General features: G+C 33.8%; 1 long non-coding RNA gene across 4 annotated transcripts; it reads right to left on the bottom strand.

The window, feature by feature from the left end:
* Positions 1-347: 347 nt before the first annotated feature.
* Positions 348-10,491, bottom strand: LOC112422632 (uncharacterized). Of its 4 annotated transcripts, XR_005642055.1 has the most exons (4): positions 9,963-10,491; positions 8,992-9,102; positions 5,516-5,661; positions 348-3,669 (listed from the first exon to the last, which is right to left on the bottom strand). It is a non-coding gene; the product is annotated as an uncharacterized lncRNA (long non-coding RNA). The 4 variants fall into 4 exon arrangements; XR_003013120.2 differs by having other exon boundaries at positions 351-5,681; positions 9,963-10,489; XR_005642054.1 differs by having other exon boundaries at positions 351-5,677; positions 9,963-10,489.
* Positions 10,492-18,767: the final 8,276 nt, after the last annotated feature.

Genomic DNA, 18,767 nt, shown 5'->3' with positions numbered 1-18,767 from the left:
ATTTATATAAACAATTTATGGACCCAAATTCATCACGATCTACACATGATATATTAGGTGAAGGTAGCAAAGCTAATATTCATGCTTCAACTAATAGAATTCAAAATATAACTTGAATTGTCAAATTATCATCAAACATGTGAAATTTGTGACACTGAAGTTCGATTCTGCAACTTGTGAGTTCTATTTCACTTATTAGGGGTAGCACATTTAAGAATTTATTCAAAGAGATAGTGGTTGTGTCATCCCTTTAGGAAGGGGTTTTAAACCAATAAATTATAATGAGCACATGAGTAAGTTATGCATTGTATACTACTATTATATCTCTAAATGTTATGGAAAGTAAGAAATGGAAAATGATCTCATTCTTATAACTGGAAAAGAGTGTTACATCAAGTATATATAGAGTAGTTCAGCTTATTACACTTAAAAAAATTACATGCTAATATTGAAGATTAGACTAAATGTAACTAAGTAGCTTGTATCTCAAGTAAGCTTGTCATTTGTGTAGTCTCTTGTGCATCTTTCTCTTCTATCTCTAATACGAAACATCTATGAAGCACTGAGATTAATACACACGAAAATAACATTGACATGTAGACACTGATAATAATTAAACAAAATTGAGAGTGTGTTATCGTGCCGGTGTTAATCATCGACACTTCTCGGACACCAGACATACCGTCAATAGAAAATGGTGGTGGAAATTGACTTGTTTATAATATAACAGTTCCTAATATACTTTAAAAGCCAAGTTGATTTGCCTAAGTTGTAAAAACAATTCAAGTCTGATTTGCCTAAGGTGTTAAAACATTAAAACATTAGTCATATTTACGTAGAAATATCATAAACAACTACAATCCTAGGTGCCCAAATGTGATACCAGATAATAGTGTAAATTCAACTGTTTTGTCTCCACAAATTGAGAATATACGAAGGCAGAGATTAAGCTATGCTTGAGTGTGCGTTTGTCAAACATCATTTTGTAAAATTAAATATGAAGCGATTTATTTTGGATCTTTGTATTCTAAATAAAAGCAAGTCTGATATAAAACTTGGAGAGAAAAAATTCTGATTTCAAAATAACCAAACATCGAGATGTATACCAAAGTCACATTCGACACGAGAAAACTCAAGTTTGACACTCCTTATTGTGTATCCAAACATGCACTATGGAGTCAAGAAAGAGGCCAATAAATTCTTATTTGAGGAATAAGAGACTGTCCAATGATTCTAGATAATTGCATGCTCATATTGCCCTTAAAAGCGGAAGACACTTTACACCCTCAAAAGCAAATTTGATCGTAAAAATCACAGTAAATGTGTCCAAAAAATAAATCAATTTACATTCAACTTCCTCATAACCAAAAAAATTTAATTCAAACCCAATTTTCTTCTAAGCAGAATCAAACATACACAAAGTTAAAAAAAACACAATTCTTACAAGCTTAAAAACAAAACAGAATGAAATCAACCCCACAAAAGTACAGCTTGAATTTTCAGTTATCTCAAAATCTATTATATCATAAACTAAGTATAGTAAGCATCCCGTTAGCATTCCTCTTTCTCTTATTCTCATGCTAGCCGGTGCCCCGAGGGCATTGGTTAAGGAAGCCAGAAAGGAAATTTTGAGTCAAAATTAAAACTTTTTAAACTTTTAATGTATTGAATACACAACTTTTAAGACAAAATACTACTATATTTGATTATTTTAACCAGTGTCCAAGAACGATGGTTAGCATTTCCCATTCTCTTATTGCAACAACTAAGGTACAGGTGTTCTCTTTTCCTTCTTCCTTTGTTTTTCTTATAAGTATAAAAATGGAGTTGTCGCGTCCTAACCGAAGTTCATTAAAATAGGGAAAACATCGAAAAACCCCTTTAAAAAGAAAAAAATGGCCCTTAAAAGCTAAATTTTAGATTCATAAGCTGTTTATGCTTAGAGAAGGATTTAGCACCCTACAACATTTGTTAAAACTGGTTATCTCTAATTAATTGTGCAAGATTTATTAACTTTAAAAATATTTATTTCTCGTTTTTATTAAATGGGAATAAAAATTAAACTGTAAATTAAAACATTGTTTTTTAAATGAAGAGACAAATAAGTTTTTTTCATTTTTTTTTTTTTGAAGGAAGTTTTTTTCATTATTGTGCTTGACAAAAGTGGTTTCTCATTTTCATTTGTCAAAAATAAAAGTGGTTTCTTTCTTTTACGTGTCTCCTGTTGCAATTGAGAATTCAAGTTATTTATGAGTATAAAATACTTATGTGTTGGTTGATTTTAAAGAAAAAAAATATTGTTTTGATAAATGTGATTAAAAGGGTTTTTTTTTACATTTTTTTATCAAATACAGAAATAAAATTGCAATAATGGGAGAATGCTCAACAAGGGTCTTTTCAAGACTTACATTTTACCGAATTTAAAACAAAATAGGCTAATATATCATGTTCCAAATCAGTGGACAAGTTCAACCTTCCCATTTATCAAACATTGTAACCATATAAACTAAAAACTGATTTTCGCGACAAGGGTCATTCCAATATTTCTATTTAACCGAATACAAACCAAATAGGTTCACATCATGTTTTAAATCATGGGACACGTTCAACCTTCCCATTTATCTAACTTTGTAACCATATAGGCTAAAATCACGTTTTCGCGACAAGGGTCATCTCAATACTTTATATTTACCGAATTTAAAACCAAATAGGTTCAAATATCTTGTTACGCATCAAGGGATATCGAGGGACAAGGCCAACCTTCATATTTATCAAACTTGTAGCCACATAAGCTAAAATCTCGTCTTTGCGAGAAGGATCATCCCATTACTTTCGGTTTACCGAATATAAAACCGAAGAGGTTCAAATATTATGTTACTCATCATAGGACATCGAGGGACAAATTCAACCTTCATATTTATCAAACTATTAACCATATAGAGTACAATTTCATTTTTCGCGACAAAGGTCTTTTCAAGACTTACATTTTACCGAATTTAAAACAAAATAGGCTAACATATCATGTTCCAAATCAGTGGACAAGTTCAACCTTTCCATTTATCAAACATTGTAACCATATAGACAAAAAACTCATTTTCGCGACAAGGGTCATTCCAATACTTCCTAATTACCGAATTTAAAAACAAATATTTTCAAATATCATGTTTTACATAAAGATTGAGGGACAAGTACAAACTTCTCATTTGTCAAACTTGTAGACTAAAATCTCATTTTGGCAACAAGGATCATTCCAATACTTTCATTTTACCGAATTTAAACAAAATAGGTACAAACATCATGTTTCGCATTAAAGGACAAGTTCAACCTTCAAATTTATCAAACATTTAACCATATAGGACAAAATCTCATTTTCGCGACAAAGGTCATTCCAATATTTTTATTTAACAGAATACAAACCAAATAGGTTCACATCATGTTTTAAATCATGGGACACGTTCAACCTTCCCATTTATCTAACTTTGTAACCATATAGGCTAAAATCACGTTTTCGCGACAAGGGTCATCCCAATACTTTAAAACCAAATAGGTTCAAATATCTTGTTACTCATCAAAGAACATCGAGGGACAAATTGAACCTTCATATTTATCAAACTTGTAACCATATAAGCTAAAATCTTGTTTTAGCGATCACGGTCATCCCACTACTTTCTGTTTACCGAATTTAAAACCAAATAGGTTAAAAAAATATGTTACGCAACAAAGGACATCGAGGGAAAAATTCAACCTTCATAGTTATCAAACTTTTAACCATACAGGCTACAATCTCATTTTCGCGACAAGGGTCATTTCAAGACTTTCATTTTACCGAATTTAAAGCCAAATATGTTCAAATATCATGTTTCACATAATGATTAAGCGACAAGTACAAGCATCTCATTTATCAAACTTGTAACCATTCAGGCAAAAATCTATTTTTTACCGAATTTAAAACCAAATAGGTTCAAATATATGTTTTCAATCAAAGAACATCAAGGGACAAGTTCACCTTCATATTTATCAAATCAAAATTGTAACCATATAGGCTAAAATTCGGTTTTCGCGACAAGGAACATTCCAATACTTTCATTTTACCGAATACAAAACCAAATAAGTTGACATATCATGTTTCGCATCAAGGGACATCGAGGAACATGTTAAACATATTTATTAAACTTGTAACCATATCAGGTAAAACCTCATTTTCACAACAAGTTTTATCTCATTACTTTCTATTTACTGAATTTAAAACAAAATAGTGTCAAAATACTATTTTAAGCATCAAATGACATCGAGGGACAAATTCAACAGTCATAAAGGCACATTGTCATACTTCCAATTTACCGAATTTAGAACTAACTATGCTTAAACATCAAGTTTCACAACAACTGACATCGAGGGGCAAGTTCAAGTTCAATCTTCCCATTTAACAAAACATGTAACCATTCTCGTTTTCGGGACAAGGATCATGCCAATAATTTCTAATTACCGAATTTAAAACCAAATATGTTCAAATATCATGTTTCACATAATGATTAAGGGACAAGTACAAACATCTCATTTATCAAACTTGCAACCATTCAAGCTAAATTTTTATTTTTTTATTTTTTTTTACCGAATTTAAACCAAACAGGTTCAAATATATGTTTTCAATCAAATGACATCAAGGGACAAGTTCAACCTTCATATTTATCAAACTTCTAACCATATAGACTACAATCTCATTTTTCGCGACAAGGGTCATCGAATAGTTTCTAATTACCGAATTTAAAAGCAAAATAGGTTCAAATATCATGTTTCACATAAAGAAGTACAAGCTTCTCATTTGTCAAACTTGTAACCATATAGGCTAAAATCTCATTTTTGCAACAAGGGTCATTCCAATACTTTCATTTTACCGAATTTAAAATCAAATAGGTACAAATATCATGTTTTGCATCAAAGGACATCAAAGGACAAGTTCAGCCATCAAATTTATCAAATTTCTAACCATATAAGCCAAAATCTCATTTTCGCGACAAAGGTCATTCCAATATTTTTATTTAACCGAATACAAAACCAAATAGGTTCACATCATGTTTTAAATCAAAGGACACGCTCAATCATCGCATTTATCAAACTTCAGAACCATATAGGCTAACATCACGTTTTCGCGACAAGGCAATACTATATTAACCAAATTTAAAACCAAATAGGTTCAAATATTATGTTACGCATCAAGGGACATCGAAGGAAGAGTTTAAACTTCCAATTTATCAAACAAGTAACCATATAAGCTAAAATCTCATTTTCGCGCCAAATAAAAGACATAACTCAATAAAGTAAAAAGAAAAAACTTGAAAGTTATAAACCCGAAAGACAATCGATAAAAAACAAAACAAATAAACATACAAAACAAATTATATTTTGACGACAAAATTCAAAATCCCAAAATCAAAAAATCAAATTGTAAAAGATGAATAAAGAGAGATGTTGCGGTGATTACAGAAATTAAATTTACAAGAGTTGCACGACTAACCTTGAAAAGACTGCATATTGAATTATTGATCCATCAATCAATAAGCATCGTATTTCTTCCCATTTGTTGCATTGTCTTCCTACATTGTGTGATCCAAACGATAAACAAGAAATCTGAGAAAATACTTTGTTGCAGAGGCATCCTTCCTATTTTTTGCATAGCCTTACTACATCAGTAATTATTCAGATTTCAAAAAATGCAAAAATAATGTATGTATTAAATAGTAACAAGAGAGTCACTGACATTCAAGGACTACACGTTACATTAGAAATATTTCCTTAGTCGAAAGAAAAACACATTATGTTCACACAGAGGAGAAAATGATGTCTATCTGGAGCGCAACACTTAAGCCACATTTTCTTCATGGTCCAAATATAATAATTGTAGAAAGATGATTATTCAACACCGTTATAAAATATCATTTATAAACACATCCCCATCTACAAATCAAATCACCATGAACTCAATTCATAACAAAATATCCCCATCTTTTCTACCCATTCCAAACCAAAACTAACAACAAAGTAAAACAAATACAAGGGGAAAAAAATCACTTCTTTCAGAAAATTATAAACAGTGGAAGAGAACAAGAAACGTCACAAACCCAGCTATCAAGTCACCGCAAATTAACACTCATCCGCCATCGTCCTCGTCGCGCTACCATGGCACCACCGTCATCACCATCGGTGTCCGGGTCACCAACCACTAAATCTTCCATCGTCGGCGACAGCCACAACCTGGCTGTTCTCACTCTCCTTCTCACGTGACTCTCATCCATCACCATGCCGTCACCATTATTCGCCACCTCTACCAGCAACATCCACCTTCAAATTCAACCTCCAGATCTAAGATGAGGATTTGGGATTGGTTAGAATCTCGTAGGTGGTTTATGAATCGGAGAGAATCTCGTAGGTGTGTTGTAGCTCAAGACGTTTCTTTAGTTTGGATGAAGAATGAGGAAGAAAAAGATAAAGAGGAGTTGATGAAGAAGAAGAAATCTGAAAACCGAATTTGAATCTCAGAAGCATGTTTATTTTAATTGAAATTTAAATATTTTTTACCGTTTATCTCGTATTTCTTTGCTTACTTGTTCTATCATTTTATGCCCTATTCTACTAACCATTTTATTTCTTGTTTCATTCACCTCATAAGCATTCTATCATTTCATCTCCATTCCTTATAGTTTAAGTCTTTTACTATTCATTTCTATGTTAGAGTTGGCATGTAAGGTTTAGATAGTTTTAATTTCTCTTTTAAATTCTTGCAAGACCATAGAATGTAAACTAGGGCCTATGTAATGGATAATGGACTCTAATGATGTACACCGACACGAGCACCGACACGCACACACGTTGTATGTTGATTTACCGTCTTAGATGCATGTTTAGGGAACGCGATACTAAAAATATTCATTTTCCAAAACTGCAAAATTCCATCACTTAAAATTTTTTTTAAATAAACCTTGGAGTCAAAACTCCATTGCATTTTCCCTTTATTTTCTTAAGCAAAATTTAAATGAACTTTAATTCCAACTTAGACTCTTTTCTTTAATAATTGAACCAACCACTCACCATTTTTTCTCATACCTTTACGGCTTCTTTCCTTTCTTCAAAACCCATTTTCAAAAAAACTTAAAATCAATTGAAACACACAAAAATATTTTTGAGAGAGAACTACATGGAATTTTGATCACTTAAAAGGGTATGTAGGCCAGAGGTCAAAACCTCTCCAAGTCCAATAAAATAAAAATCCAAACACTCCTCCCCCCATTCTTAACATAAGCAACTTCTTTTTTTTCAATAAATAGCATTAAAAATAAAGCGTTGACATAAAACTAGGAAAACGGTTCCTATAGAGTACTATAGTCGTTACGGGTGCCTAACACCTTCCCGTAACGAAAACGACCCCCGAACTTAGAATTTTTAAGGATTTTTTTTCTCAATTTTGCCCTTCCCAAGAAAAAATAGAGAATATCAAAGATAACAGAAATGACAACTTCACTAGGGACCTTTTAAGCGGGTCACACCTAGTTTATGTTTACGCTTTGTTTTATTGCTTATATATGTGAATACTTGTTTATTTTCATTTAACGTGTGGGGTGAGAATATCAAAGTCCTATATCCGGGCTGAGTGAACTTATGAATAGGTAGAGATATAATCGACAATTCGATCCGAGGGTTGCCTCGTGTGTTGGGTTATGCGATCAATCTCACATAGCTGAGACATTTTAGAGGCGATGTTGTCGGCGTGTGTTGTCATGCTTAGGCACTTTGCTTTCAATTGTTCGACGATGCTATGGACCGTAGTTACCAAACCCATCCTTGGCCTTTTAGGACGTAGTGCGGTGGCTAAATTGAGTGTTGTCTCAAGTTTTAGTCGTCACGCGATACTACACTCAAACTAGACCTTCTTGCGAATAATCATGGAACGGACGTTGCCCTGTGCCACCATGATATACGTAAAAGAGGTTGCAGTTTGGGAACTTCATTAGAACCGTGGTTACTATTATCCAAAGCCTTAGTTTCACCGGGCACCGTGCCCACCCGTGGCTCGTTGACCTTGAATCTCAACCCACCTTGTTTTCCCCATAATTGAAAAATAATCATGCATACATGCATAAATTTTTCTCATGCATTTATCGAAGGACTGGACAAATTAAAAACTTTGTAAACATTACAGGTATGAAGAAAACTAAATCCTACAAGTTCAAAGAGGTTGATTTGGTTAGTTTGAGAGAATTGACACTCAAGGTTAAGAATCAAACAGGTTTCCGACTCCGATATGGTGGTTTGCTTACTATTCTTCGGACCAATGTTGAAGAGAAGCTAGTGCACACTCTAGTGCAATTCTATGACCCGAGTTTCCGTTGCTTCACTTTACCGGATTCACTTCAAAGTATCTACTTGAGCGGGCTAATCTCGAAACCACTTGTTAGGACACACTCGAGGCTATTCTTGAATTACTTATCTATGGGCTCATTCTCTTTCCAAATCTCGACAACTTTGTGGATATGAATGCTATTGAGATCTTCCATTCCAAGAATCCGGTTTCTACCTTGCTAGCTGACACATACCATGCTATCCATTATCGAACTCTCAAAGGTCGTGGGTACATCTTTTGTTGCGTACCTCTCCTATATAGGTGGTTTATTTCTCACCTTCCGAGTTCTTTCCATGACAACTCGGAGAATTGGTCTTACTCACAACGGTTTATGGCCCTCACTCCTAATGAATACAATTATTAGAATATCTCAAAAAAGTTCAAAAATTATTTTGAAAGGAAAGATGATTATAGTGTGAAAGAAAAATTGAATCTTTTGCTTTTTCTGCAATTTGTACAAGGTGTAAATATAGTTTAACAAAGAGTTATACGGAATTGGAATTTGGAAGCATCTTTATTGAATTAATTGATGCTTTGAAAACAATTTACAATAGCGACAAAGGGTCAACATATGATATCTTGGGTGGATAGATTACCTTGATTATGTAGGAGTTGATCTGCAAACAGGAAAAGCTGCTCCATTTTCAGAAATAATAGGTGCCGTCTTCTCTCCTTTATGCCATCCTTCATTATCTTCAAACGACCTCCTGTATTGTTGTTAATTTTCAGCAATGTATCATTCAGAAGACACTTCTAAAAGAGGATTTCCAAGTGCTAAAAATGTGAGTATTTTGCTCTGGAACTTAGACTACAAGTAAAGGACATGTTAACCAATTTGGAGCATTTACAGTTTAGAATTAATGCTCAAGGAAATAAGTAAAAAAGGCGTTAGTAAGGAGCAAATATTGATAAAAGAGTTTGGGAGGTGTTAATGGTTTAAATATTAGCATCCAATTAACATTAATCCATCACCTACAAACCTGGATTTTCTGCAAACTAATCCAATCACTATAGTATAATAGAATTGTTGGACAATCCACATTTTAGCAAAAGAAATTCAAAACAGAAATATTGAATGAACCATTTGATATTTACCTAACAACTCAGATATATTAATTAAATTAACTATATTTTTTATGCGACATCAAGTTAGGTACAATTTAGGATTCCTTGAAAATCAGATAAAAGTAAAGCAACAATATCGTGTCTATTAGGAGATTAACGCCTCATATGAAGAAACAACCTAAATTTACATTATTAAGACAATTCATTTTTGGGCTTCATAGGATATAAACAAAAATGACACAAAATTGATAAATGGAAACATGAAAAAGCTCAGAAAAATTCATGTGGTCTGTGTAAGATCAATGGTACGCAACATCATATGAAAATCTCAGAAAAGGATTTTCTTCATATGGTACCGCAAGCAACAACGAATCCATGAATTCTATAGACATACAAACATGTGAAGTGATGGAGAAGAAGCACATGAGATGAGAGGGAGGAACAGTGGACAAATATCGCCAAAATAAAAATTAATAGAACAAATGTTGTGAGTGACACCAACCTAGATCTCAACCAAAAAGCACAATAGCGTTATTCCGTCACGGTGGAAGTGATTTACACCTTTATCAACCTCCTCCCAAGTTGTACCCATAGCACACATAGCCGCCGATGTTGACCCAGAAATCGCCGTTGAGTTCATCATTGAAATTAATCCTAAGATGATTGGATTGTTGCAGCTTTCGGAGAGAATTTCTCCGGCGAGGGTAGAATAAACAGAAACAGGTGAGTTTCTAGGTTTTGTGAAATCGGAATAGAGATTCCGGTTGCGAAAGCCGCCGGAACGTTCGAGATCGGGTTTCTGGTTGGATCCAAAGAGGCGCGACTCTGATAGCCATAACGAAGAATTGGATTAGGTTGATTAAGAAAAGGTACAGTGTGGTTTCGGAGTGAAAGATTTGGGAAGGGTGAAACCCTAGCAAGTGAGATAAGCCATTTTGTGAGAAGAATTCGTTGAACGGATCAAGGTAGGGTTGAATTGAAGGGTAGTTAGGGAATCAGAGAAAGCTACGTCGTTTTGATGAATTGAGAAGAGAGAGAGAGAGAGAGAGAGAGAGAGAAGAGAGCGGACGTATATTTTTTTTGAATTGAATTGGGAACCGTTGAAAACAAGAAAAAATGGATTTTTAGGCTTTAAAAATGGAGCAATGATATTTGAACAACCATGTGCTAACAACTTTTATGACAACCTCCTTTTTCTCTTTTCTCATTGGTCAAAAACAATGGAGAGAGAAAAAGGAAGAGAGAGTAAAAATATAATGTGAGTATGAGAGAGAAAGTTGTCTAAAAGTTGTCAAAAAATAGTTGTATAAATATCATTTCTCTTAAAAAGGGAAGACTGCGTCTGGTAGTTAGTTAGTACTTACTACTCACTTTCTCTTTTCATTACTCGACATGTATCTTTCCAAATTTGCGATATTGCCTCCATGAACCCATTTTGGTATCTCTTATATCTAATCCAAGGAGACGTGCTAACCTTACTTCTCAAACCCTAAACCTACTTATTCTGGCGCCACTATTTTGAAATTTCAAATCAGACTTACCCTCTTGGCAGCCTTAATTGCATGACATTGGTAAACTCTACCCGTTCAGCTTACTAGGGACATTAAAATGCATTGGCTTTTCCATGCAATAGTTAACTATGAATCTTCTCTTTGGTTTTCATTTGGGAATAGCATTATTAATTTCTTACGTAAAAAACTGATCATGTACATGTTTGGAGAAATAAAAAATATTAAGCTCAATTGTATATATGTCGGTTTCCAATGAATTGTTTGGATTGTAATTTAATTTGGAAATAGCATTGATTAATTTTGTGTCTTTTGGAATAAAGATAAATCTCAAATAAGTTCAGGCGCCACTAATTTCAGCTTACTAGGGACATTAAAATGCATTGGTTTTTCCATGCAATAGTTAACTATACATCTTCTCTTTGATTTTCTATGCAATAAATATCCAATGTTTATGTTATGTGTGTCTTAAGAGTATATATACACGATGCTACTCAATCAACAACCCATATTACTTTGGTTTTACTTCTAATTGTTTCAGCCATGCCTAATAGAGACGTTGAGACCCTACTATCCTACCACACTCTGATCGGTAAACTCATCAAACTAAAATGAAAAAAGTTATATATGTATTGTTATAAGCATTCTGACTTAGTTCTTGATTTTGCAGAGCCACTTGATCCCAATCCTGGTGATAAAATTGCTAAGATTGTTAACGACCTTCGTCGGAAATACCGAACATATGTTGTTGGGTTTGACATTTAAATTTTTCTTCAATGTTTAGGGAGATGTTCTTCTTCCAAGCATGTTCTGTCACGACTTTGGTGACCAGCTGGATCGTCTAGCAACTTGGTTGATGGTAACGGCAATGAATTTGAGGTTTATGTCGAGAAACACAAGAGTGGCATGTACCTAACTAAGGGATGGCATGCGCTTAGGGATTTTTACAAACTTACTCTTGGTTCTTTGATATCAATGGTGTTTCTTGGCTATGGAAGGTTTGAAATAAGCTTGAAAGATAGGTTTGGGCAGAAGATCCGTAATCCTGTGTTTACGCCATCAATGAAGTTTGTGATTGATCGTTCTTGGTTGCCTTTCCAAATGATGGATGATGTTCCTACACCTTATGCTCACGATGAGATGAGTTTCCAATTCTCATATGAAAAGAGGCTGACTGGTGACGTGATTAAGTCTGGCTGGTTGGTGAGTTAATTACCATCCCATTTTGATTTATGCTAATAAGCTGTTTTGGTGCATATTAAAAACTGACAGCTATTTTTTTTTCCAGGTTCTTGCTTTTGGTGGGTTTTGTGCGCTGACCTTGGACAAGAGCACTACTTCATTGAAAGTGGTCGATGATTGCACCTAGGGCAGAACATTCTTCCAGAACATTCAAATAATTAAAATCAAGGGACAAGTTCAATCTTCCCATTTAACAAAACATGTAACCATTCTCGTTTTCGGGACAAGGGTCATTCCAATAATTTCTAATTACCGAATTTAAAACCAAATATGTTAAAATATCATGTTTTCACATAATGATTAAGGGACAAGTACAAACATCTCATTTATCAAACTTGTAACCATTGAGGCTAAAATCTCTTTTTTACCGAATTTAAAACCAAATAGGTTCAAATAAATGTTTTCAATCAAAGGACATCAAGGGACAAGTACAAACATCCCATTTATCAAACTTGTATGTAGACCAAAAACTCATTTTCCCAACATGGGTCATTCCAATACTTTCATTTTACCGAATATGAAACTAAATAGGATCACATATCATGTTTCGCATCAAGGGACATGGTCAACCTTCATATTTATTAAACTTGTAACCATATAAGCTAAAATCTTGTTTTTGCGATAAGGATCATCCCATTACTTTCAGTTTACCGAATTCAAAACCAAATAGGTCAAATATTATGCTACGCATCAAAGGACATTGAGGGACAAATTCAAACTTTTAACCTTAGTCGAAAGAAAAACACATTATGTTCATACAAAGGAGAAAATGATGTATACCTGGAGCACAACACTTAGGCCACATTTTCTTCATGGTCCAAATATAATAACCGTGGAAAGATGATTATTCAACACCGTTATAAAATATCATTTAGAAATCTAACATATTTATAACTGTAGGACATGGTCTTCCTACTTATTCAAAGTTTCAAACATTCAGGACATGAAATTGCTCAAATTTGGGGAGTTATTATTATGAAATAATGATCTCACAAAGTAGATAAATAACATGACTGAAAACACTAGCATATTCAAAGTACTTTTAAACTTGAGATTCAGTTAGATCATATATTTCAAAAATAATTGCAATAAAGTCATAAAGTAAAAACAAAAATCTTGAGATCAGCAAGTTGTGCATAACTGGCATCGAACCTTTATTAATATCAATGAAAGAAAATTAAAATTGAACCTTAAATTTGCTTTTGTACGATGATTACATGTTAAATCCAATTTTCAGAATTATACAACTTAGAATTAAAGAAGGTTAGTCCCACCCTTACCTTAGGTTAATCGATTGCAAGCTTCTCCTCTTCTCATTGTTTTTTCCCTTTTTCTCCAAAAACTTGTTTCACGTGAAAACTATTCTGACTCTACTTTCTCCTATTTATTTCCTCAACCCTCTTTATCTTATTTCCACTTATTCCACTAAACTCTTCTAAATTCCAAAACAACCCCCACAACTTAATATTATTTTATTTTCAAATCTTATTCTATTAAATAATAAAATAAGCCACTTAATAAATCAACAACCCATCACATAATCATATAAATGACGTAAGTCATATAAATAGACTCTAAACTCAATAAAATAATCAAATAAGTAAATAGGGCGTTACAAACTCTCCTTGGAAGTGCAAGGGGGACATGACTGACTTCCGGTTTGTGGAAGGAACCTGTATAATTGCTCTCTCTCTCTCTCTCTCTCTATTTTTATCCGCTGCATCTAGTTCTGAACATCACTTTAGAAGTAGAACTCTATCTGCTTTTGATCAGGGTTTTAAACATAGGAGAAGAAGAAGAAGAAAAAGTCAACACAATTCAACCACTCTTCTTGTGTTTTTCTCACCTTCACTCTTCACAAGTCTCAGTGTCTGACATAATTCTACCTGTTAAGGCAGAGACATGATTAGCAGATTCAGCTTTCACTTCATCATTAGAGTCATTTCCATCTAACCAAGAGACAACTAAACTTTTCGTCTGTTTCTTTAGAAAAGTAGCACATTCTGTTATGATATGGCCATATCCTTCACACTCATGACATTGAAGACCTTCTGTCAAATCGTTTGAAAATCTTCTTGAACTGTGTCCTAATTAAAGCTAGTGACTTAGTCATATCTTCATCATCTTCATGAATTCCTTGTGTCTCATCAGAATCCATACTAGATGTAAAGGCAATACCCTTGCGCTTTTTATCAGTCTTGTTGTTGACAGTTATTTCAAAATTTTGAAAGGACCCTATTAATTCATCAACCTTCAAACTAGATATATCCTGAGCCTCCTCAATGGCAGTAACTTTCATGTCAAACCTCTTGGGTAGAGATCTGAGAATTTTTCTAACAAATTTTTCATCATAAATTTTCTCTCCAAGAGACTCAAAGGAGTTTGTAATATCAAGAATATTCAAGTGATAGTCTTGAATGCCTTCATCTTCTAACATTTTCAGATTCTCAAATTTAGTAGTAAGAAGTTAGACTTTAGCACTTTTTACCTTGGTAGTACCTTCATGTGCAGTTTTGAGAATCTCCCAAGCATCCTTAACCACAGTACATTGTTTGATCAGTCTGAACATGTTCTTGTCTACACCATTGAACAAAGCATTCAATGCCTTGGAATTTCCAAGAGCCAGTTCATCTTTAGCAGTAGCTCATTCTTCTTCTGGTTTCAAAACATCTGTCCTGTTACCATCAACATCAAGTGTCACGGTACGTTCCCAACCTCTCAGTACTGCCTTCCAGGTTTTGATGTCAATGGATTTGAGAAAAGCACTCATGCGTGATTTTCAGTAGTCATAGTTTGAGCCATCCAACAGAAGACGTCTATTTACAAATCCACCTTCCTTGTCCATAGTGCTAGAATGAAACTTCTCTAGAGCTTACCCTAACACATGCAGGGTGCCTGCTCTGATGCCAATTGAAATTCTAGCACACTTGTTTTAATATGTTCTACACGATGTTTTAACGTTTGCAATGTTTCGTTCAATGTTCCAATATCACGAGATAAACAGAAATAAAAACAAGAAAATAAACGACAAGAAAGTAAAGAACACAATGAGTTTGTTGACCTAGTTCGGTGACGAACACACCTACTTTGGGGGCTACCAAGCTAGGAAGGAAATCTTCTAGTGTAGTCCTTATTCTATAGCTCTCAACAAACTCCTCGTTTACACTAAAGACCTAGGACCTACTCGTATAGACTTCAACCTAGGAACTCCTATGGTCAGTCACAGCCCTTGTGACCTATCAGACCTAAACACAAACTCAAAGTTGAAGCTACCTTCAACCAAAACAACTAACACCTTGTTTCACAACTTCAGTGTAGTACACAAGAGTATCAAACTCACACACAGTCCTAAACAAGTATCACAAACAATACAAGAAAGGATCACAAAATAGGTTCTAAACTTGCATCACAAACGATACAAGAGTAGAGCACATGTAGACTCAAAACCCTAAAAATCTAAACTTTTTAGTATGACGACTTTAATGACCAATTAGGTCTTGAAGTCTCCCTTATATACTAAAGCAGCTTGGACTAAATACATTAGTTATGCTTCAACACAAAGCAGATCAGTTCAGCTAATATGCAAAATAAGAATCATAAACAAATATGGAAAGTCCTAAAATGTCGGAACATCTTTAGGATCGTCCAAAACAATAACAAATATTTCCTAAAATATAAATACTACTTTAGAAATATTCCACAGCTGATTCTGTAAAGATATGTGTGTTGCTTGGTCAATAAGATAAGGAAATATTGTTTCCAAACAATAAAGGGCGCGCGTAAAAGTAGGCATGAACCCAGACACACTGAACCGTGCCAAGATGTTGGAACATTGCATCCAACATCTTACAGAGATGCCTAAACACATGTTGGAACATTAATTTCAACTTACACACATAAGGATATTTGTTTTATCAATAATGCAGACAATACAAAATACCCAACAGTCTCCGAATCATGTTGGCTACTCAATCTTCTCCTTGAGTTACATTGTCCCATTTACAAAGCCATCATGGTTTATTGTGACAACACCAGTGCAATTTATCTCTATTGTAACCTGGTCCAACATCAAAGAACAAAACATATTGAGTTGGATATTCATTTCGTTCGCGAAAAGGTGGTTCGTGGCCAAATCCGAGTTCTGCATGTACCATCACGATATCAAATTGCAGATATTTTCACAACAAGTCTTCCCTTGATATTGTTCCAAGATTTCCGTGACAGCCTCAACATTATCAATTATGTTTATTGTATATTCATTAGGCCTTATTATTTGACTTGTCAAATATGTAATTATATTGAATAGGCATTATTGAATATTCATTAGGCATTATTAGTTTCTATATTAGAATCAGAAACAATTGTATATTTATAATTCTCATCAATTATGATCAGGGAATTACATTCTTACAGGGTTCTCTGCGATGATTATCCCTCAATTCGCATCTTAGGGTTTGTGGTTTCAATGAATATTTTCTCCATTCATATTTGCGAAGATTTCATCTGGTTTTCTAATCTTGGTAATGTGATTCACCTTCATTGATGCTTGTTGATGGTGACTGAGCTTTGAATTCTGCTAAGGTTTTGTTTCAATTTGTTCTACTTTTTTTTTTGAACCACAATGATATTGTGAGATTATTAAATTTGATAATTATGATACTTGCTTAAGGTGTTATTGTGTTGAGTATGAAGTGTTTGATGATTTTACTAAATGAAATTTGACTCTGTTTTGCAATTTTTTGCCTAATTTGACTGTCATTGTGTTGCGTATGAAGTGTTTGATAATTTGACTCAAGAGAAGATGCAAGGAAGATGCACTTTACAAGAGAACCCAGACTAGCAACCACTCGTACGGAAGGAACCTCATCAACTGTCATCTTCCCCTCTTTGTGCGCCGTCCCTCGCCGTTTCTTCCTCTCTGTTGATTGAGTTCAACTTCAAGTATGTATTTTTTTTTTCATTTCTGGTTTTCTTTTGGAGACCAAATCTATTATTATCAATTCCTAAGATTGTTGTGGCATAGAAAATCGAATTAAAATGAATTAAAATCAAGGTTTATTGTGTTTAGAATTTTGATTGGAAGTGTAGTTTGGTGTTTAGATTATCATGTATGTATTTGAACTTGACACACGTATTCTCATGTAACTTGGTGATTGTATTCTCATGCATGTGTTTAGATTCAACAAGTGCTTAATATTTTTATAATAATTTATAGGAATAAGAAGCAAAATTATGACCATATCAACTTTGAAACACTTGAAGAGGATCATGAAGATTGGGTGTTGGAGGATTCACCACCATTCTTAACTTTTGAAGATTTGGAAGCACTACGCAAAGATCTTTCTACTATGACAATCCAATCTATTTCAAATAAGATTTGGTATGATGTTAGTTATTGTGATTACATTTTCTTTATTTAAAATTATTACTATATAAGTTAGTTGTGAATAATATCTCTAAATCAATGTTATTGTAGATCAATTTAATTTGGATGAAGATGTTGCAGCTGGAGAAACCATGGAACAGCAGCATACTGATAGCATAATAATCTACGAATTAAACATGGTATAACTCTAGCATTAGTCCTACAAGACCGAAGTGTATCAGAGTAGGAGATAAAACGGGGTTTTAAATGCATAATTGTGTCGACATATTTCTTCGACCATCATATAACTTTCACCCTTCAAACCATAACTGTAAAGTTTCTCTTTCATAGCAAAAACTAATAGATTACCATTCATAACCATAAACCCTCTAACATGAGGATTTGTGATGTGATCCTAAAATTCTCTCTCTTGACAAGAATAATAAAGTCATTGTGGAATAAAAGAACCAAATTACCAAAATTTTATTTGGTTCTTTTATTCCACAATGACTTTATTATTCTTGTTAAGAGAGAGAATTTTAGGATCACATCAATTTGTCTCATTCAATCCCAATGCTCTTAACCTCACTTTCAATACCTTTTTCCACGAACCTGACTCATAGTCTTTTAAAAACCAAACAGTGAAAACAAAATTTCTTAATTTCACCAAACAAATAGAATTATTGGAACTTCTCTTTTTACCCCAGTTGAATATGCCCATGTTACACATAATATGACAACCTTTTACAGCTTCCCTTGACAACTTAAGCATGGTTGAGATTCCATTCTCTAGATTATAAGACATTGTATATGGCTTATAAAAAGGACTAGATTTTGCAAAGTAAGAATCACAATCTGAGATAAAATGAAGACATCCCTTGTGAAATACAGGCATGTCAAATTTCATGTTCCTACCACCAGGTGAAAAACTATTTTTCATTGTTGTCCACCCGCCTTCTTTGATGTGATAAACACTACATGTATAAGAAGTTGGTGACCACAAACCTGAGTTTTCCAACATAAACACCTTGTAATCATCTAAAGAGCAATCTAACATGAGGTTTATATAAGCAAAACTATGTTGGAACCTGACTCATGATCAATCGAATCATGATCGTTAATGGTGTGACCAACAACTAGATCATTACTACAAGCTAAGACACAAACTCATTCCTCTCAACTAGATCATTAA

Source organism: Medicago truncatula, chromosome 6 (genome assembly GCF_003473485.1).
Source record: "Medicago truncatula cultivar Jemalong A17 chromosome 6, MtrunA17r5.0-ANR, whole genome shotgun sequence".
NCBI classification, from domain to species: Eukaryota; Viridiplantae; Streptophyta; class Magnoliopsida; order Fabales; family Fabaceae; genus Medicago; species Medicago truncatula.
The sequence above is the reverse complement of the archived record's forward strand: the minus strand, read 5'-3'. Positions and strand labels throughout refer to the sequence as shown.